At 36.0% G+C, this 23,084-nt stretch overlaps 1 protein-coding gene across 2 annotated transcripts in view; it reads left to right on the plus strand.

Moving 5' to 3' along the window:
- The window catches only part of UNC5C (unc-5 netrin receptor C), a 407,905-nt gene that overhangs the window by 18,152 nt on the left and 366,669 nt on the right, over positions 1-23,084 (plus strand). The gene's annotated exons all lie outside the window — the stretch shown is intronic.

Here is a 23,084-nt window from a genome sequence, read left to right on the forward strand (position 1 = left end):
GAAGTTTTTATTTCAGTTACATAAGTAAACAATCTTCTCCATTGTAATGTTTAAGTTGAAAAATATAAAAACTGCTTCATGGAACCTTGAACTTTCAAATACATTTTTAAATTTTTCTAGTTTACTTATATTAATTTATTGGACATTTGTTAGTTGTTGCACAAAATTTTACCTTTCAGTAATAACATTTTCAATTTTCACTGTTTTCTAAAAGAATATCATCATTGTTTCTAAATGGTACTTAGAAACTGAGTAATGATCCATACAGTACAGTATATACAAGAAAAACTTGTAATCAAGTTAAAAATATTAAATATAGATTTATAATGCCAGCTCCCCTTTAAGAAATGCACTTAGCTAAGTTGTTTCGATAGTGAACTATTATTTCAATATTTTTCCTTAATCTTAAACTATACATCAAAAGCTGTGGTTTGTATTAACTTACAGGAGATTTTGTTATGTGAGGCAATAATAAAATAAAGAAGCCCAACAAAATGTAATTGTTTGGGTAGTTTTTTTTTTACATTTTTTAATGGAGAATTTTCTTTTTCTCTTACTTTTCCTTTCTTTTCCAAGTACCAAAACTGACTGTTTTTGTTGTTGTTTTGGGAGTGAATGAGCCCCATGGAACTGAACATTTTCTGATGGAGAGAGCAGTCACGATGTATCTGTATGACCCTCTCCATTTTCACATGTGCTTAGCATGTATTTTGAGGAATATTTGTTTTCCTGCCTAATGCAAATCATATATTTTTCACTATGAAAACAAGTGGCTCAATCAGTTGTTCATTGCCTGTGCCAGAAATACCTTCAGGTCCCACAGTAGTTGTACATCAAGATCTTGCTCTACTTAAAAAGAAGACATGAGATTTATTCTGGAAATTTACCAGGACACACCAGCTCTCAAAACTGTGAAGGAAAAGATTTCTGTAGCTAAACTGAAATAAACTTAAGTCACATTTGATGCATTATGCTTAAGATAACTCCATCTAAAAATATGTATAAGTTGTGCAGGATGTCAGTCGTTGTTCAAAGTGGACACCAAATTCGAAAGAGAGAAATGTAAGAATTCCATCTAAAAACAGATGGATGAAAGAGGGGAATGATATTTTTATGATTTTTAATTTGACTAATTTGGAGTTCTTTTTCATCAGATTCAGTTAAGTAAATTGAAGGCTGACATAGAGTGCATGTTTTTATAGGTGTAACAAAGCATCCAAATAGTTGCCTGCATTCTCACTAATGAAATTTAAAATTCACATGGAAAGAGATGGTTAGGACTGGTAGAATGGAAGTTGGAATAGATTTGTGTTTTAACATGTAATGTATTCTATCAAACCACTGTTTAGTTGAGATTTTCTTTCTTTTTTTTTTTTGAGAGGGTATCTCTCATATTTATTGATCAAATGGTTGTTAACAACAATAAAATTCTGTAAAGGGGACTGAATGCTCAATGTACAATCATTAATCCACCCCAAGCCTAATTCTTGTCAGTCTCCAATCTTCTGAAGCATAACAAACAAGTTCTTACATGGTGAACGAGTTCTTACATAGTGAATAAGTTCTTACACGGTGAACAGTGCAAGGGCAGTCATCACAGAAACTTTCAGTTTTGATCACACAGTATAAACTATAAACAATCAGGTCAAATATGAATATTCATTTGATTTTTGTACTTGATTTATATGTGAATCCCACATTTCTCCCTTATTATTATTATTATTATTATTATTATTATTATTTTTAATAAAATGCTGAAGTGGTAGGTAGATGCAAGATAAAGGTAGAAAACATAGTTTAGTGCTGTAAGAGAGCAAATTTAGATGATCAGGTGTGTGCCTGTAGACTAAGTGTTAATCCAAGCTAGACAAGGGCAATAAAACATCCACGGATGCAGAAGATTTCTCTCAAAAAAAGGGGGTGAGGTTCTAAGCCTCACCTCTGTTGATCCCCAGTTTCTCACCTGATGGCCCCCCTGTGACTGTGCCTGTCTTAGGTTGTTCCTCCCTTGAGGAATCTTACCTGTCTCTGGCTAACCAGTCATCTTCCGGGGCCATACAGGGAAATGTAAAGTTGGTAAGTGAGTGAGAGGCAATATTGTTTGAAAAGGTTAGCTTTTTACTTCTTTGCAGATTTATGCCCTGTGGCTTTTATGCCCAGTATTTGTCTTGAGGTATATTTACCACTTGGAAGAATTATGATACTCGGTAAATTCGATATGAGGCACAAATTCTATTTAAGGGTTGCAATTAGGAAGGAAGAAGAAAAGCTATAGGAGTAGCAGATGGAAGATAACATGGGAAGATTGATTATTTCTTTGCCATATCTTCTTGTAGAGTAACTTAAGCATGTATAGGTTTTAAACTACTAACTAAATTGTGTACACACATTAACATAATAGGAATACAGTTACATAACCAAAGCAGACCTATAATTACCAGCCATCTCCAGTAAAATCAAGAAAACCAGTTAGGCACCCTAGGCATTTGTGAAAACTTATCTATGATATGGTGGATATTGTCCAACTGAACTTGAACAGTCTGAGAGAAATCAGATGAATTAAAACAACCCATTCCTGGGGACTGTTCACATCCCATATGTTATTTTAACAGTAGATAGTCTTTAGTCATAAGATTTTAGAGCACTACAACTTGCACTTCTCCTAATTCTTGGTTGAGTTCCAACAGTATAGATACAGTCAAATTTGTTGTTTTACTGTATGCACAGGCCAGCTTAGATATCTCCTTATTCATTCCAATGGCAAATCCAGGAACTGGTGGGATGAATGCAGCTACAACTGCAGCATCGCCTGGATCTTTGTTGAGGTTTTTTTTGATGATCATCTTCTGGTATGACTCTTCCAGAGAGTGCTGATGTTAGAAGTTCTTCTTCATATTGTATCTTAGTTCATTTTCTGGGTAGCCAAATTAGGCTTTGATCCTTTGTATAAACACAAACAGACCCTTTGCCCACACTTTGATTTTCCCTTTATACCATTGTGTAGAACTCATTGGAGGTCACCACACAGGAACTGCTTTTTCTTTTTTTTTTTTAAGAGAAAGGAATATTATCAGAAAAATGTACCTCCATAACTGATCATTTGACACCCTTTAAGTGATCAAAATTAAGGATATTTAAAGCATGCATTAATTGTTGATTTACAGTTCGTTTTATCCTATCAGGGAGTAATCCCCCTTTTCTTTCATTCTTTCTTTTTTTTTTTTTTGTTATCACTAATCTACACTTACATGAAGAACACTATGTCTATTAGGCTCTACCCTATACTAGGTCCCCCCTATAAACCACTTTACAGTCACTGTCCATCAGCATATCAAAATGTTGTAGCATCACTACTTGTCTTCTCTGTGTTGTACAGGCCTCCCCTTTCTCCCTCCCCCCCATGCATGATAATCTTAATACCCCCCTTCTTATTCCCCCCCTTATCCCTCCCTACTCACCCATCCTCCCCAGTCCCTTTCCCTTTGGTACCTGTTAGTCCATTCTTGGGTTCTGTGATTCAGCTGCTGTTTTGTTTCTTCAATTTTTCCTTTGTTCTTATACTCCACAGATGAGTGAAATCATTTGGTATTTCTCTTTCTCCGCTTGGCTTATTTCACTGAGCATATTACCCTCTAGCTCCATCCATGTTGTTGTAAATGGTAGGATTTGTTTTCTTCTTATGGCTGAGTAATATTTCATAGTGTATATGTACCATATCTTCTTTATCCATTCATCTACTGATGGACATTTAGGTTGCTTCCATATCTTGGCTATTGTAAATAGTGCAGCGATAAACATAGGGGTGCATCTGTCTTTTTCAAACTAGAGTGCTGCGTTCTTAGGATAAATTCCTAGGAGTGGAATTCCTGGGTCAAATGGTAAGTCTGTTTTGAGCATTTTGATGAACCTCCATACTGCTTTCCACAATGGTTGAACTAATTTACATTCCTACCAGCAGTGTAGGAGGGTTCCTCCTTCTCCACAGCCTCGCCAACATTTGTTGTTGTTTATTTTTTGGATGGCAGCCATCCTTACTGGTGTGAGGTGATACCTCATTGTAGTTTTAATTTGCATTTTCTGATAATTAGCGATGTGGAGCATCTTTTCATGTGTCTGTTGGCCATCTGTATTTCTTTTTTGGAAAACTGTCTGTTCAGTACCTCTGCCCAGTTTTTAATTGGATTATTTGTTTTTTGTTTGTTGAGGTGTGTGAGCTCTTTATATATTTTGGACGTCAAGCCTTTATTGAATCTGTCATTTACAAATATATTCTCCCATACTGTAGGGTTCCTTTTTGTTCTATTGATGGTGTCTTTTGCTGTACAGAGGCTTTTCAGCTTAATATAGTCCCACTTGTTCATTTTTGCTGTTGTTTTCCTTGCCTGGGGAGATATGTTCAAGGTTTTTACCTATGTTTTTTTCTAGGAGTTTTATGGTTTCATGACTTACATTCAGGTCTTTGATCCATTTTGAATTTACTTTTGTGTATGAGGTAAGACAATGGTCCAGTTTCATTCCCCTACATGTAGCTGTCCAGTTTTGCCAGCTGCATCTGTGGAAGAGACTGTCATTTCACCATTGTATGTCCATGGTTCCTTTATCAAATATTAATTGACCATATATGTTTGGGTTAATGTCTGGAGTCTCTAATCTGTTCCACTGGTCTGTGGCTCTGTTCTTGTGCCAGTACCAAATTGTGTTGATTACTATGGCTTTGTAGTAGAGCTTGAAGTTGGGGAGTGATATCTCCCCTACATTATTCTTCTTTCTCAGGATTGTTTTGGCTATATGGGGTCTTTGGTGTTTCCATATGAATTTTTGAATTATTTGTTCCAGTTCATTGAAGAATGTTGCTGGTAATTTGATAGGGATTGCATCAAATCTGTATATTGCTTTGGGCAGGATGGCCATTTTGATGATATTAAGTCTTCCTAGCCATGAGCATGGGATGAGTTTCTATTTGTTAGTGTCCCTTTTAATCTCTCTTAAGAGTGACTTGTAGTTTTCAGGGTATAGGTCTTTCACTTCTTTGGTTAGGTTTATTCCTAGGTATTTTATTCTTTTTGATGCAATTGTGAATGGAATTGTTTTCCTGATTTCTCTTTCTATTGGTTCATTGTTAGTTTATAGGAAAGCTACAGATTTCTGTGTGTTAATTTTGTATCCGGCAACTTTGCTGTATTCCGATATCAGTTCTAGTACTTTTGGGGTGCAGTCTTTAGGGTTTTTTATGTACAATATCATGTCATCTGCAAATAGTGACAGTTTAACTTCTTCTTTACCATTCTGGATTCCTTGTATTTCTTTGTTTTGTCTGATTTCCATGACCAGGACCTCCAGTACTATGTTAAATAACAGTGGGGAGAGTGGGCATACCTGTCTAGTTCCCCATCTCAGAGGAAAAGCTTTCAGCTTCTCGCTGTTCAGTATAATGTTGCCTGTGGGTTTATCATATATGGCCTTTAAGATGTTGAGGTACTTGCTCTCTATTCCATTTTGCTGAGAATTTTTATCATGAATGGATGTTGAATTTTGTCAAATGGTTTTTCAGCATCTATGGAGATGATCATGTGGTTTTTGTCTTTCTTTTTGTTGATGTGGTGGATGATGTTGATGGATTTTCAAATGTTGTACCATCCTTGCATCCCTGGGATGAATCCCACTTGGTCATGGTGTATGATCCTTTTGATATACTGTTGAAATCTGTTTGCTAATATTTTATTGAGTATTTTTGCATCTAAATTCATCAGGGATATTGGTCTGAAATTTTCTTTTCTGGTGGGTTCTTTGCCTGGTTTTGGTATTAGGGTGATATTGGCTTCATAGAATGAGTTTGGGAGTATTCCCTCCTCTTCTATTTTTTGGAAAACTTTAAGGAGAATAGGTATTATGTCTTCTCTGTGTGTCTGATAAAATTCTGAGGTGAATCCTTCCGGCCCGGGGGTTTTGTTCTTGGGTAGTTTTTTGATTACTATTTCAGTTTCTTCACTCATAATTGGTTTGTTTAACTTTTGTGTTTCTTCCTAGGGCAGTCTTGGAAGGTTGTATTTTTCTAGGAAGTTGTCCATTTCTTCTGGGTTTTCCAGCTTGTTGGCATTTAGGTTTTCATAGTAGTCTTTAACAATTCTTTCTATTTCTGTGGAGTCTGTGGTGATTTTTCCATTCTCATTTCTGATTCTGTTGATTTGTGTTGATTCTCTTTTTCTCTTAATAAGTTTGGCTAGAGGCTTATCTATTTTGTTTATTTTCTCAAAGAACCAGCTCTTGGTTTCATTGATTTTTGCTATTGTTTTATTCTTCTCAATTTTATTTCTTCTCTGATCTTTATTATGTCCCTCCTTCTGCTGACTTTAGGCCTCATTTGTTCTTCTTTTTCCAATTTTGATAATTGTGATGTTAGACTATTCATTTGGGATTGTTCTTCTTTCTTCAAGTGTGCCTGGATCGCTATATACTTTCCTCTTAAGACTGCTTTCGCTGCGTCCCACAGAAGTTGGGGCTTTGTGTTGTTGTTGTCATTTGTTTCTATATATTCCTTGATCTCTATTTTGATTTGTTTGTTGATCCATTGATTATTTACAAGCATGTTGTTAAGCCTTCCTTTGTTTGTGAGCCTTTTTGTTTTCTTTGTAGAATTTATTTCTAGTTTTATACCTTTTGGTCTGAAAAATTGGCTGGTATAATTTCAATATTTTGGAATTTTCTGTGGCTCTTATTGTGGGCTAGTATGTGGTCTATTCTGGAGAATGTTCCATGTTCCATGTGCACTTGAGAGGAATGTATATCCTGTTGCTTTTGGATGTAGAGTTGTATAGATGTCTATTAGGTTCATCTGTTCTAGTGTGTTGTTCAGTGCCTGTGTGTCTTTACTTATTTTCTGCCCGGTGGATCTATCCTTTGGGGTGAGTGGTGTGTTGACGTCTCCTAAAATGAATGCATTGCAGTCTTTTTCCATCTTGAGTTCTGTTAGTATTTGTTTCACATATGCTGGTGCTCCTGTATTGGGTGCATATATATTTAGAATGGTTATATCCTCTTGTTGGACTGAGCCCTTTATCATTATGTAGTGGCCTTCTTTATCTCTTGTTACTTTCTTTGTTTTGCAGTGTATTTTGTCTGATATTAGTACTGCAACCACTGCTTTCTTCTCACTGTTGTTTGCCTGAAATATGTTTTCCCATCCCTTGACTTTTAGTCAATGCTTATCTTTCGGTTTAAGGTGAGTTTCTTTTAAGCAGCATATAGATGGGTCTTGCTTTTTTAGCCAGTCTATTACTCTGTGTCTTTTGATTGGTGCATTAAGTCCATTTACATTTAGGGTGACTATTGAGAGATACGTACTTATTGCCATTGCAGTCTTTAAATTCGTGGTTACCGAAGGTTCAAGGTTAGCCTCTTTAGGATCTTACTGCCTAACTTAGCTCGCTTATTGCTCTTTTATATACACTGTCTGGAGATTCTTTTCTTCTCTCCCTTCTTATTCCTCCTTCTCCTTTCTTCATATGTTGGGTGTTTTGTTCTGTGTTCTTCTTAGGAGTGCTCCCATCTAGAGCTGTCCCTGTAAGATGCCCTGTAGAGGTGGTTTGTGGGAAGCAAATTCCCTCAGCTTTTGCTTGTCTGGAAATTGTTTAATCCCGCCATCAAATTTAAATAATAGTCGTGCTGGATACAGTATCCTTGGTTCAAGGCCCTTCTGTTTCATTGTATTAAATATATCATGCCATTCTCTTCTGGCCTGTAGGGTTTCTCTTGAGAAGTCTGATGATAGCCTGATGGATTTTCCTTTATAGGTGACCTTTTTCTCTCTAGCTGCTTTAAAACTCTTTCCTTGTCCTTGATCCTTGCCATTTTAATTATTATGTGTCTTGGTGTTGTCCTCCTTGGATCCTTTCTGTTTGGGGGTCCTCTGTATTTCCGTGGTCTGTTTGATTATTTCCTCCCCCAGTTTGGGGAAGTTTTCAGCAATTATTTCTCCAAAGACACTTTCTTTCCCTTTTACTCTCTCTTCTTCTTCTGGTACCCCTATAATACAGATATTGTTCCTTTTGGATTGGTCACACAGTTCTCTTTGGAGATCTTTTATCTCTCTCCATGTCAGCTTCTATACGTTCCTGTTCTGGTTTCTATTCCTTCTATGGCTTCTTTCATCTTATCCATTCCACTTATAAATCCTTCCAGGGTTTGTTTCACTTCTGTAATCTCCATCCTGGCATCTGTGATCTCCCTCCGGACTTCATCCCATTGCTCTTGCATTTTTCTCTGCATCTCCTTCAGCATGTTCATGATTTTTATTTTGAATTCTTTTTCAGGAAGACTGGTTAGGTCTGTCTCCTTCTCAGGTGTTGACTCTGTGATCTTTGTCTGCCTGTAGTTTCACCTTTTTATGGTGATAGAGATAGTTTGCAAAGCTTGTACGAGTGATGGCTGCAAGAGCTTTCCTTGTTGGTTTGTGGCCTTCCTCTCCTGGGAGAACAGCGACCTCTAGTGGCTTGTGCTGGGCAGCTGCATGCTGACAGGGTCACGCAGACAGGGCTTCTGCTTCCTGTCTGACTGCTATGGAGTTTATCTCTGCTGTTGCTGTGGGCGTGGCCTGGCTTGGTCTGCTGCTCCAAAATGGTAGAGCCCTGTTGGATGGGGAGCGGCCAGGAGGCTATTTATCTCCGTAAGGGGCCTCCGTGCTCCCTGCTGCCCAGGGGGGTTTAGAGTGCCCAGAGATCCCTAAGATTCCCTGCCTCTGGACTAAGTGTCCCGCCCTGCCCCTTTAAGACTTCCAAAAAGCACTCGCCAAACCAAAACAACAACAAAATATAAATAAATAAATAATTAAATAATTTAAAAACAATGGTCGCTCCCATTTCTTTGTTCTCCAGCATCGGCCTCAGGCACCCACTCACTGGTCCTGCTGCTGTCCTGTTTCCCTAGTATCCAGGATGCCACACATGCACTGTGACTGCGCTCTGGTATGGATGGCTGGGGGTGGGTGATTAGCAGTCCTTGGCTCCCTCTCACTCCCTGCTCCAATTACTCTCCTCCCGCCGGGAGTTGGGGGGAGGGGCGCTGGTGTGCTGCGGGGCTTTGGCTTGTATCTTACCCCCTTCGTGAGTTGCTGGGTTCTCACAGGTGTGGATGTGGTCTGGATGTTGTCCTGTGTCCTCTGGTCTCTATTTTAGGAAGAGTTGTCTTTGTTATATTTTCACAGATATATGTGGTTTTGGGAGGAGATTTTCGCTGCTCTACTCACGCCTCCATCTTGGCTCTGCTTGAGATTTTCTTAATAGCAAAGAAATGCAGCACATCTGAGATTAATTCAATTTAGGAATTATTAATTGCTATATCCCTAGAGATAAATGAGATAGAATAGTACAACATATATTTTACCTATCTTTTAACATATCTTGTTAGGAAGATAAAATACATAAAACTTCAAGATGGTACATCAACGTAACAAAATAAGTAAAAATATTGTGAAAGAGATAAAAGGAGTGAGAAATGTGATTTGGCACTAGAACTTTCTGCTGGGATAAACCCTTAGCTCATTTTGAGAAAGGAGTAAAGCCACATCTGTCACTTAACTCAGAGGCCACTGGAAATGTTTTGTTATGGTTGTGCAGGACTCTATTCGCTCTTCACCTCTTCTCATTTTCTTCTTCCAGTTTTGAGAGCAATTCTTCCCTCTGGCTCCTCCTATTAATAGATATCCTGTTATCTTGCCTTGAGGTGAGGCATTGCCTTGAGTAGCTCCTTGCCTTTGCTCTCTCGAGGCTACATTGCATTTCTTCGGTCTCCAATCCAAATTTAGCAGTTTTATTACACACTCTGCATCTGAGCTGCTTTGGGCCACACGTTACCACATCTCTCAGCCACAGAGTGTGCGTTTGTCAAGTTGTGCAGGTTTGTTGTCTCCTTTTTCACACAATTTTTGCATGTTTTAAAACATGTTTGGATATTAAGTAATGGTCTCCTTGGTGCTCTGATGTTTATAAAGTGATGTCAGTGCTTGAAGGTAGAGGATTGCTGTGTTAGATATTTCCCCTTCTCTTTAAAGAATCTATGAAGGGGAGAGGGACCTGGTGTGTGAATCTCCATGGGTGGGACAATGGAAAGAGTTAGGCATAAGCAATCTGTAGAACTACTTCAAACACAATCGTAGAAACTTCTGTAACTAACAAATTCATCAGGTGGCTTTGAGTGGAAATTCAAAACAGAAAAATGTTTTGCCTATCATCTTTCACAAGGAAGTTTGAAAACATATAATTGATATTATATTAATTTTAAATTTGATAATGCAATTATTACATTATTGTCCTTATTCCTTATTTCTCCCTTTAGTAAAGGTTTGTAAAATTTTCTCTTTGCCTTTTGTCATTTGGAGAAACTAAGAATATTACTAGGGTAAACAGTATAATGATGCCAATGAATATTTCTGAAGCTCTGGTATTTTCCTATTTTAGAAATGTGAAAACAAAAATGTGGGAATTATGTGGGAGAAGAGTGTAAAGTGAGTTTGTGGTATAGTGTTGCAGTCACGCATGTGGAAAAATCTCATTAAAAGTTTCTGAAATGATTGGATTAAAAATAATATAGATAAGGAAACTTCATTTTAAGTTAAGACTAAATTTAAACTTAATTTTAAATTAAGAAGAAAATTAAGGTTTTCCCATATTCTCTCAAAGGAAGTCTTCATAACTCTTCACAAATGCCATTTTTCTCATTTGGCCCACTAATTATAAGTCTGTGAAAATAGATGATACATTTTTCTGAATATATATGAAAATAATCACAAAATCAAATATGAATGCTTTACTATGTTAAATGTATATACACAGAAATACATATCGATGCTGATATCTCTGTAGAATACCAACTCGAAGACCATGAAGAAAGTTACAGGAGCTGAGAGCTTCTCTTGATTTAAAAAATTTTAAACTTAAAATTTTGATTTTTTTGAAACTTTAAAATTTAAAATTGTAATTTATTTAAAAATTAATTTTATTTTATTTTAAAAAATCCTAAGGTTGCACAGCTTACCAAATAAGAATCAGAAGTCTTTCTTTAACTTTTAACTCAATTTGGTAACCTGATCAGAAGTCCTATGTGCAGTTAAACATCTTGGTAATTAAAAGTCACTTAATCTATTATTTCTCAACAAATATAATGTATTAAGTAGTTAAAATAAGACAATGTCAAAGGTAAGAAAAAATATGAAAAGTCCTAAATGATGCAAAATTTAGAAAATACTGATATATTTTGTCTATTAATGTGTCTGACTTTTTTTATTATTACTTATTAAAATATTTGGAATTTAAATGGACCACATTCCTTGAGTTCAGTCAGTTTTGTCATTTGATTTTGTCATTTGATTTTGAATTTGTAGAGCTTTATATTGATTTTTTTAAATGGCCGTTTGTCTCAAAACATGGTATCCTAAGAAGCTAGGACACCATGCCTGTGCTAGATATTTTGGTTCCTATTATTGTTTCTTTGGTGTTACATTTTCTTTGTTTAAAAAAAAACTAAAGTTGAACTCTTAGCTACTTTTAGTCATGAAGGAATTAATGCAAATAATTATTCTTTTGTGTTTTTATTCTTAGTTTGTAATGTAACCGTTAGGATCATTTTTCAATCTACAAGGTAGTTTCAGGGACCACATCACACAGCAAAATTGATGTGTCATGAGAATATTATTTCAACTCTAGAAAATGAGAGGCCCATTTAGGGCTCATATTCAATCCTTTTTAAAAACTTGAATTAATTCATTATACAATATTTGGAATATCATTCTTTTGTTGTGGTTATTTAAGTGATTTGTGCTTTAATTCTAAGACAAATTGAAAACTTAATAGATTGTGCAAATAATGTACTTGTTCTAGAATTGCTTACTAGTTTAGTTTTAACCTCTGACCACTTTTCATTAAATTTTTTTCTTCATTACTTAACAAATTTAAAGCTAAAGTAAATCTTGACTAAAAATTTGTGTAGAAGTATATTTATTTTGTATTCCTAACTCTTTTTTTCTTAATCAGGGTCTATCTTACCCTTGAACCTACATGTCTGTCTATGTGCAGTGTGTCAAATAGAAGATTAAATGCATTATAGTGACCCAGAGGTCAGAAGACCACATAATTATTACGTAAATCAGGTCATTTTTGTGAGTGAATGAGAAAGCTCTTACAAATCATTCCTGAACAACAAGAATAAACTAGGATTGTACTGGGTAAATAGGAAGAATAATCACACCCCACAAGTAGACTGCAAGACCTCGCAGTACCTTGGAAATCTCTAGCCAGAAAGTTTTATTCATGATGACTTCAAAATTAAATAGACCTTACACTGTGTTTCTGATGTCACTATCCTTTTGTGAAGTTAAAGAGAATAACTGAGTAACTTTCTTGCCTGTGTCAAAGAATAGAGAGTGCCCTACTTACATACTGCTAGTCTTCCATGAAGCCTGCTTGAATGTTTATTAAATGTATTGGAGGAAGTAAAATAGTTTGCTTTCAGTAAAAGATTATTTTTTTAAAAGTAGTAGAGATCAAAATTTGTTTTAAAAAACTTAGAATATATTTTGCCAGGGTTGACCTTGCCGCCTTTTCTCCCATCTTTGTTAGTTGCCATGTGGCTGTTGGGAATTGTCACCAAATGACTATCCCCTTTGAGAAGCTCTATCCACATGTTCATTTGGGGCAGCTCCAGAGCTACTCAACGACAGAGCACAAAGCAGAGAAAACCTTGACAGCAGCCTTCTGTAAGATGATTCACTTGTTGTAGCTGATTTCTACTTGAGAGCATATTGAAATTCAACTAAAAGGACAGAGATGGATTTTTAGGCTGAAAAGAAGTAATATTTCCAAACCAGTATTTTGGACAAGACATATTTTCCAAATACGCCTTTATTTTAATAAATAGTCTTATCCCACTGATATGAGAAGAGCATAGGCCCTTAAACAGCAAAAAGTGCTTGCTTATCAGATGATTATTTGGGTGATAAATTTTGAGTAACATGTGTTTCACATCCTTTTATTGTGGGATTTACAGAAGTCATTTTATTAGAAACTTCTAGCCTGAAAAACACAAAAAGAATAAATAATGATTAAATATCCATAGTCTTCAAGTTTCAAAACATAGTTCTGAAAAGTTATTATAGGATAAGTTTGGAATTTTGCCCAAGAAAGATTATAAAGCAGATCTAATTTACTTAATACTTGAGCATTCATTGGTATTTTTGGAAAAATAATAAACTTGAGGAAACAATTAGTTATATTTACTCAAAACTAATGCATCAGGCCAGCAACACAGGGGAGGGCATTCTCAAAATTGCTCCTATTACATATATTATACTTCCTTTAGGCATTTGAGCTTCCAAATGTATTCTATCAACTCTGTGTGCAAAGTTTCTTTTTTTGACAGACGCATGTGGAGGGAGAGCTTTCTCTAATTCAGCCAGGCTTCAGTGACCCACTAATTTGGCATAATTTTTTAAAAAGGAACACATGAGAAGCTGAAACCCAGATGGGGAGCTGACTTGCCTTGTGTTCAGAAACTTGACCTACCCAGACTATATATTTTACAGATGAGGAAACAGACCCCTATAGAGCCCTGAGTTCACACAGGTGTTAATGGAGAACGGAGACTACAATTTATGTCCTCTGGCTCCTGGTTCCAGCTGCTTTCTACCACCCAGCATTGCATCTCCAACTGCCCCCATGCAGATTTACATGTCATGCCTCTGAGTCTTATTCTTCCCTGGCAAACTGAGTGGTCACAGCTCTTTTAGTCATGTGAGGTTACAGGAGTAAGTGGACTGAGTGGAGGGTGGCAGATACCCCGGGGACTATGACAAACAGCGAGCATGAGTCCTGCCTGGTATAGAAGGTTTGAGGCCCCCACTGCAGGAGTATGGGCCTTGTATGGTGACAGTTCCAGTGTTTCAAGAAAACCCAGAAATCTCCACTTTTATTTGAAATTTCTCAGGCATGGCCAGCCAAAGACAACTCGCATGCAGGCAGACATTTGCCAGCTGCCTGCCAGATTGCAACCTCCACTGAAGTTGCTATCATCTCTCATCTTCCTAACTGTAGCAATAGTAATAAGCCCTGTGGCTTAATACATGCAAGATGACATTTATGCACAATCTATTTTAATTCTCTCAACAACCCAAGGAAGTGTTGAAGATGAGGAAACTGAGGCTCTGCCAGTTTGAAATAATTTGCCAAAATCCGACAGCTAAGTGCAGGGCTGGGATTAAAGCCCAGACCTGTCTGATTGGCTACTTTCAATTTTACCCTCACTGTTCAGCATTCTTGATGGTTCAGCTATCACTAGTTGAATTAAAATTACTAGTGAATCTGTAGTTTTTCTAAATCCATTTCAGTTCAGCTTTTCAAACATGTATTGAACTGCATGTGACTGCACACAAAAGCTATGGAAAAGTTGAAGGGTTATGTTGTATAAAGCATGCTGTCTGGCCTGGTGAACAAGCCAGGTTTGTAAAGTAGTAATTATTGTAAGTGTGGACCTTGATAATTTCTAGAATTTAAATCATATTTCTGGTGTAATAAATTTCTAACTGCGTATTTATTTGGCTTCTACTTGGATTGACATATTTTCATGATTTTTCTTCTGGAAAAAACTTTTTTAAACTAATTGTATGCCTCTAGAATGGAGATGAACTTCAAACTAAAAAACTCTTTTAGGAGACTGGTACTTTTGACTTTTATTCCTAAAGATAATATTGTTCCAGTCTGATTTAGTATGTATATTAGGGATTGGAACTCTAATGGAGTCTATTTATAATTTTTTTATAGTACATTGTTTCAACTGTAATTATTAAAATTAATGTTTTGTTTTAGTTATCTTGTTCTTTCAATTTTGAATATAGTAGCAGCATTGGCATTTTAGAGAAACTAGTAGAATCAACTTCAGAAATTAATTTCTAGTATTTTAATTGTTACTTTATCTCTGTCTACAGTATAGCCATGCATTCTTTCATAAGGTAGGTCCTTAATCAATTGCAAAGTTGCATTTCATTCCAACTGCAATCACAGCTTTTTATCTGTCCTAACTTCTGTCTCAGCTACATGTGGAGATGATCAGTTATGTCAAACAGAGGTGATGGGAGACCTCCAATGGGGGTTGGGGGGCATGGCATGGATGCTGTTGGCTCCCTGTCCTGATCTCCTTTACTGGCCCAGTGCACACATCGCCCAGCTGCTGGGATGTTGGTGGCTAAAAGCTCACAACAGCCCCTTCCTCCAAACAATTGTCCTTGGCGAACCAGGAGCTGCTTTGCCTAGTAGGTTTTCTCAAGTGGGAACAAAACTGTGGGACAGTTTGTGCTCCCTGTGCAAAGTCTGAAGCCTGACTCTAGCTGAGAGCAGATTTTCGCTTAGTAGAGAGATTTCCTCCTCTCCCTGGCCTGCATCCCACACTCCTGTCCTCCTGAGAGCCACCCTCCATGAATCATGCACACAGGAATCCTTGTGTCAGGCTCTTAGTTGAGGGAATCCAGACAAAGATAGTCACCAGAGTACCCGTTGTGGTGTTGGCATACCCTGTAATTTACTGGAAAATGTGCCTATGAGTGAGAGGCTCTTCAATTTCTTGCTCTTTGCTCAGGTCCCTGGTGTTACTTAAAACCAAAAGCTACAGAAGACTGGAGTCTTTTAATAAAACAGTTATGAGAACCTATGGCTTAGAATACAGGCTGTTCTTCCCAACAGTCTCTAACAGAGACACAAATTCACTATTACGAGAAAAAGAAGGAAGAGGTGAAGATGAAGATACTGTAGTGATTTTAAGAAACCTGCTAGGGGTTGCTGTAGCCCTCCATGCTGAAGGTTGATGGCGCTCAGAGAATGCTTTGTGATTTTGGATGCTGACTCTCAGATCTGAACTTTAAAAGACCAATTGAAAATGCAGGTTGCTTTCTGTTCTCCACGGGCTGAAAAAGGAAGTAATTTTTTTAGTAGGTGATTTTTTTCATGTCAATAACTCCTTCCTGAAGATTAAATTGTTTAATACTCAAAATTTTTGTCCCTATAGTGATATTTTTAGGGGTACTTTACTATGCTCATCCTTTTTTGTTTTGTTTCAGTTTTCTAGTTTTGCATGTATGTGGGTATGTTTGTAATATAGCTGGAACATTCCTTCTTCCATTTCCTTTTATTGTTTGTTCAAGGCACCTACCACATGTAGTCAAATATTTATATACATTAAGTGTGACACTAACATAAGACTCTCTCACCCCTCCTCACTGCCCTTATCCATGTGCTCTTGCTCTCAGAGCCCTCCTTCAGAATGGCTTTCATCCAGCCTTGTCTGTTTTCATCAAAAGAAATATTAGCATTGTACTTTAAGAATGATTATTTTTAAAGCCTCTTGCCATTTGTAGGGCACCAATATATGAACAGTTTAGGGGTTTTTTGATTCTTTCCTAGAAAGAATATTTTCTAAACATTCTTTTAGACATAATTTAATGTCTGGAAATCAAATATAAAAGCTATACTTTTTGTAAAATGCTTAAGTAATCTTTTTTTCACATGCAGCTACTCAGCTCTGGACATATTTGTTGTTGATCTGGGAAGAAATGAATGTGATTTAGTATATAATATTAATTTAATCCAGAAATAAATTACTGGAAGAAATTGATTTTTTTCTTAGAAAAAAATGCACATTTCTGACATTTATTTTCAGTTTGATATTCATTAAGTTGAATTACACAATTTGTAACTGTCAGTTTTCTCATTCACTATTCCAAGACCAAACTGAATGATAAAGTTAAATAGAAAATTGTGTTTACTTTTTCATTATTTTACTCATTTTGTTTTCCCTTGCATTCTGTGATACATAAAAATGGACAGGAACTTTAAAAAAATTTGTGATTATTTCTTTCTAATGTTCACTTCCTTATTAAGTATTTTGGAAAATTTATGAAGCTCTAAGTACCTTACTTCACATTTTTTTCCATGGTTCTTTAAGGGGTGCCGAGACAGAAGGGAGAATCATTGCTTTATAAGACTACATAGTAGCAGAAGTTACCCACATTTTCAAAAAGGAGCATATACTTCCTTTTGCATGTATTTCCTATTCTATATGTAGAGGAGGTATGATCTGTAAAGAGATCTGAGAAACTGATTTTGGGAAGGTTGTTTTACCTTTTCGGGGCCTCAATTCTTCATCCATCTCAGTTATTTTTGGGGTTGTTGGGGATCCACATATACTTTAGCTTATCAGAATGGCTAAGAATGCGCCTTGGCACTGCTCATGGAACAGTTTTGTATGATCCCCAGTGATTCAGGTAGTGGTGATGTCTGGGTTAATGACTCTTCTGGGAGTAGTTTCTTCGTTATGAAGTCAGCATGTTCCAAATCCACTTTATAAATCATTTCTGTTAAAGATGCAGGCATTCGCAGCTAGGCAAGACAAAAATACCTCCAGCTATATTTGCAATTTGGGTTTGAATATAAGTAGGGCAGACAGTGGAAAAAATGGGAAATTCATAAAAAGTCTCCTCTTACTGTTCCCTGATGCATTCTGGACAATCAAAACATTTAATGAATGCCTCCACAATTAATTCCATCACTAGTATTGACATAAGAAAGAATTTGTCATGAGGTAGTTAGGCAGGTAGGTTGATTGTACTTTACTCTGGTGAGTTCCAATCAAAATGTTGCTTCAGCACTTGCAATGGGAAAGGATTAAAAAAGAAACAAAGTGTGTGTGTGTGTGTGTGTGTGTGTAGGTAGGTAGTTATGTTTCCTTTTCTGTTGAAGTTTTCTGGCTTAGTAAGTGAAGAAATGTTTTGGAGCACAGGGTGTAAGTAATGGTGATGGTAGTGATGATGAAATAATCTGAAGTCTATTTTATGGTCTATAAAGGGGGAAATCATATAATCACTCTGGAATGATAGGGTGGTATAATGGCCAGAGATCTCTGGTTTCTTCCTCCAAATGGATTCTTAATTCACTGAGAGATTTAAATCCATGCTAGCCTTGCTCTAAAGCCAAGACCCAGTCTTACCACTGAGCGGGTTCAGTTATCAATTATTGTGCTCCTAGAATTTTTTTTTCCCTTAACGAGCTGCTTAGAGCTTAACAGTGTACCTAAGCATCATCATAAAATTCTCTTTAGCTCTCTTTTATCTGTTTCCTGGAGCAACATTTCCCAAATGTTGGTATAACCTTGAAGCAACCTTTTTCAAAGTGTGATACATAGAAAATAGGAATTGTTTTCCTAGTCATTCTCTCTCTCTCTCTCTCTCTCTCCCTCTGTCAACTTCAAAATACATTTCAAATAAGACACTTTTGGAATACTGTGAACCAGCCAGCCTCTTTAAATCTCTAGTACCAAAACACCTAAGTCAATATATTTTGTGATTGTTGCAAATATATTTTTAAGTATTAAATTACATATCTCACTGTGGCCTCAATCTTGTCTCCTTTAAAAAAATTACATAATTTTATTTTTAAAGACATATCTTAGAAAGCAACCTCTTCATCAAGGGGATAGTCAAATTTTACTTAATTACTCTTATAGCTCAGTTGTTAGTAAGCCCTATACAATATATTGTTTGATTGCTTTCCTATAAATGCAATAAAAATATGATTCTTAAAGACTAAATGTCTGGAAAGCACTTTTTAAAAGTGGAGTTAATGTTCTGCATATTAAAAAAGAAAAGTAAAGTTCTTTCAATGAGAGCTACTACAATTGCAGTTAGTTTCCTAGACCTTCCTCCAGACTTGTATACCTTACACTGGATCTTCATACTGTTTTCTCTACAGTGATACATATTTAAAGTCAATATTTTAAAATATTTAACTATTTTTTATAGCACAATTACTAAATCAAGTTTTCTTCTGTATGTTTCAGCTTACAGAGTTTACACCTTATCATTGTATATGGAGTCTTGTCTGTAGTGACCTCTTCATTTCGGTTGGTCAATTAACAATGGAATGTTGCTAGAAAAAAGGGAATGAGGATCATTTTCTTCTTCAGTGTAAATGTTGGGGGCTGGCTAGCCTGTGATTTATTTGGAGTGAGAAAATGGACATTGCTTTTCTAGACTCTGTCAGCAGTGACACATAGGCCAAACATAAAGGAGATTGTGTCTTTAGCCCTGGAAATCTGGTGAGGCCAGGCCTTCTCTCTGGTGCTTTATCAGTTCTTGGGCAAGGACTTCAAGGTTATGTTAAATAACACATTTACTATTTCAGTTTTTCTCCTCATTAAGGCAAAAAAAATTCTGCCATAACATGATCCACGATTAGAGTTAATGCGGGCTCTAACATCTCCCAGATGTTTTAACATCACTCACTACACTTGCAGAGTTTATGCATGTGATTTGTCTACTAGGTGATTCTTTTTTGGAGCAAACGTTATCTTTCTGCTTCAGGGAAAGAAGGCTAAATCAGAGACTCAATGAGTTACTTAACATAATTTACAGTATGTTTAGGAACAGTGCTAAAATGCAGAGTATGTAATCAATGACACATTCTTATAAAGAATGAATTTGCACTCTGTAACAGAAATGTGATCATGCCAAAATGACCAGATGTCTCTTCTTAATGGTATCCCCCCATTTTTTTTACAGTGTGTCTCAATTCCAACTTTTCATGACTATAAAATATTTTTATTTTCCCATACCTGGATAGAAATTGCATAATCCCAACCTAGAAGAGTGTTTCTTTGTGGTATTGAGTTAATTGTTTAATACTCAAAATTTTTGTCCTTATGGTGATATTTTTAGGGGTACTTTACTATGCTCTAGTATACTAAGTAACTCATTGAGTCTCTGATTTAGCTTTTTTTCCCTGAAGCTCATCCTTTTTGTTTTGTTTCAGTTTTCTAGTTTTGCATGTGTATGGATATGTTTGTGATATAGCTGGAACATTCTCTTCTTCCATTTCCTTTTATTGTTTGTTCAAGGCACCTACCACATGTAGTCAAATATTTATATAAAGTAAGTGTGACACTAACATAAGGTTGCTGAGGCTTAGACATCTCCAAATTCACAGATTAAAACATAAATGAACAACAAAATGAAAGAAGGTGCAACTTTCAAAAAAGTAAGAATTGTATTTGAAGGAAGCAAGCATTTCTGAGTTGGATTGAGGAATAGGATAATAAATAGTATCTTGCATTTGAATAACATTTAAGTATTTTTATCACTATTAATAGCTGTTTGTATTCTAGCCTTACAGTTTATGAAGCAAGATCTATCTTTATTCCATTTAACCTTTGTAGTTAGTCTTTGAGTACAGAGAAATAGTATTATCCCCTAATTTACAGAAGGGAAAACTGATCAGTGAGTGAGCAAGCCATGAACCGTGAACCCATCCTGCCCCTTCTTGTGCTCCTCATTACTTCATGCTGCCTATAAACCTCTATCCTGGGGACTTCTATTCTCTTTTCATAGTGCTCGCCATGTGTATGTACCACAGGGAACACAGTAAATTGGCACTCATTGTAGGTCCTTCAGGGCACACAGGAAGTGCCATTCTAAGAAGAAATTTAAAAATGCATGGTTGAAATGAAGCCTTCTGTTGCTTGGCTCTCCAAGATGATAAACACCAGATGCAGACACTGATGTAACAACAATTATCCAGGCTGATGAGCATGTTACTTTGATTATAAGGGCCTTGGACTTAGAGGCAGCACTTGGGAAGGCTTTGGGAGCAGTGACAGATTTTGTAAATCCATCACCCCTCCCCTCCAAAGGGTCACGGGCCCATTCTGAACAGGGCAGCTGACAGCCACCAGGTGTTCACATACACTCGTTCCCAAACTTATCTTACCTACCTGTTTGTATTCTAACCTTACAATTTATGAAGCAATATCTACTTTATTCCATTTAACCTTTGTAGTTAGTCTTTGAGTAAGGAAAAGTAGTATTATCCCCTAATTTACAGAAGGGAAAACTGATCAGTGAGTGAGTGAACCATGAACCGTGAACCCATCCTACCCCTTCTTGTGCTCTTGGAAAACCTTGGAAAAGAAGGCATTTAATTCTTTGCAGTCTGAAAAAATTGGCCTGATTTCTAGCAGTTTCACTAAAACTGGGGCCCTGAGTGTTTTTACTCTTGATTGGATACTGAATGCTCACTGTGTTTCAGTTGAATGAATGAAGGTTCTTCCAAACCATAGAGTATTCCATCATAGTCAGTACTGTTTTCATTTGCTTAATGTTTAGAACCTTCAGTCCAGAATTCACATTCAAGAACTTTCTGTGAGAAGCTGTTTTGAGGGTTAGTTCAAGATGTCCTATTTTAGTCAAGTATCAAATATGTCTAATTTAAATTACATTTTACTTAAATTCAAATGAAATGACTAACTATAACTGAAGTAATTTTAAGGCAAAGATATGAAAACATAGTTAAACATTAATATTATAGTATTTAGAAAAAAATAAGATTTTTCTGCATGGGTGATCCAAACCAAAAGCACATACCATTTTAGTTACTTAATATTTTACTTCAGTTGTCCTTTGTAGGCACAGTTTATAAATTGTAATAGAGAATTTAATTTGTATATATATAAATGAACTTGTAGAATTAATGCATGTGTACATGCACAACACTATATTATTTTGAGATTGTTTGGTTAATGTTTTTTAAAAAATTTGCAACATCTATATATGCTTTTCAGACTGCCAAGTTTCATTTGGCTGAAGTTATCATACAGCTCAAGAATAGGAAAATACAGTCTTTCAAGGTAAGAATTGATGAAATTGATTTTTTGAGCAAAAATTAACCTTTGTCTAAGGTGCACTATTAAAAAAAATCCTATTACATGTATTAGGTGTTTTTTCCTTTAGACCTATGTTGAACATCTGTTTACTATTGGCTATGCAGAGTAGATGATTAGAAATACTTAACTGAATTATTTGTGCTTAATATGAATATATTTCTCTATCAAAAGGAAAGTTTTAGATGCTTTCAATTATCGCTTTTATTCAGCTAACAAAAACTTCAGCTCACTGAGGGAAACCTGAGATGCTAAACACAAATACCTTATTTTAAGCAGCAAGCTATGAAATATGCTTAGAATTCTGTCTTTGGGACTTCATTTAGACTATAAGACTGTGAAGATTCCATTTTGTCAGTATCACCTGCCAACTGCAAAGGCCAAAATACACATCTTGAACTAACCCCAGAACATACCTTCCAGTCCACTGCAAGGGCCGATACAACTTTTAGGTAAGACCTTTAACATTCCGAGCCTCAGTTTATTCATCTGTAAAACAGAGACAAAAGACTTTGTCCTAAGACTCTTGTGATAATTTTTTGAGAAGATGTAAATGTTAAGGCAGCATGTTCTGTGAAAGTACTATAATTACAAATTGAGTTTCAATTAGTAAACTAATTGTGTGTGTACTCTTAGGACATATACTACATAAGAAGTGAGATATTCTTGATGCTTTTTTTGAATCATTGTTAGTTTTCCATGTTACTTACTTTAAAGCAACTGACTTCTTTCTATCATCTATATGTTATAGACTATCTTCTATTGTCTCTATGCGAATTGAAGGCATGCCTTTAGAAGTTGTTAGAGCCATACCATTTAGATGTAAGAATTGCTTGCTTAAGAAACATGAAGTCAGATACATTCAAGATAGTATATTATTAAAATGGGGAGATGTCAAGGAATAAATCACCATTCAAATATTTATTCATTTGATAAGTATTTATTGAATCCCTGCTATTTGCCTGACACCATTTTTGGATCTAAAGATTCAGTGTAATAAAACTGTTGTGTGGGTCTTCCCCTTATGGAACACATAAGCTAGAGTAAGAAAGAAACAGTGAAGACTGATAGAGAAAATAATTTAATCCCAAATGTGACAAGTGTCTTTAAGGAAAGGTATAGTAAATTACAGAAGCATATGGTACCTGGTGGAGATTGCCAAGGAAGTCTTCTTAAAGGAGGTCATTTGACCCTTAGAAGATTTACAAAAACTAACCCAGCAGAAAAAGAATTCCAGTCCACTGCAAGGGCCAATACAACTATAAAGTTTTATAAATCAGTCAAAGTATACTAAGGTCACACACATTTAAAAAAACAGCTCGAGTATACTTTATATTTGTACT

The sequence above is a fragment of the Manis javanica genome, chromosome 5 (genome assembly GCF_040802235.1).
Source record: "Manis javanica isolate MJ-LG chromosome 5, MJ_LKY, whole genome shotgun sequence".
Classification (NCBI taxonomy): Eukaryota; Metazoa; Chordata; class Mammalia; order Pholidota; family Manidae; genus Manis; species Manis javanica.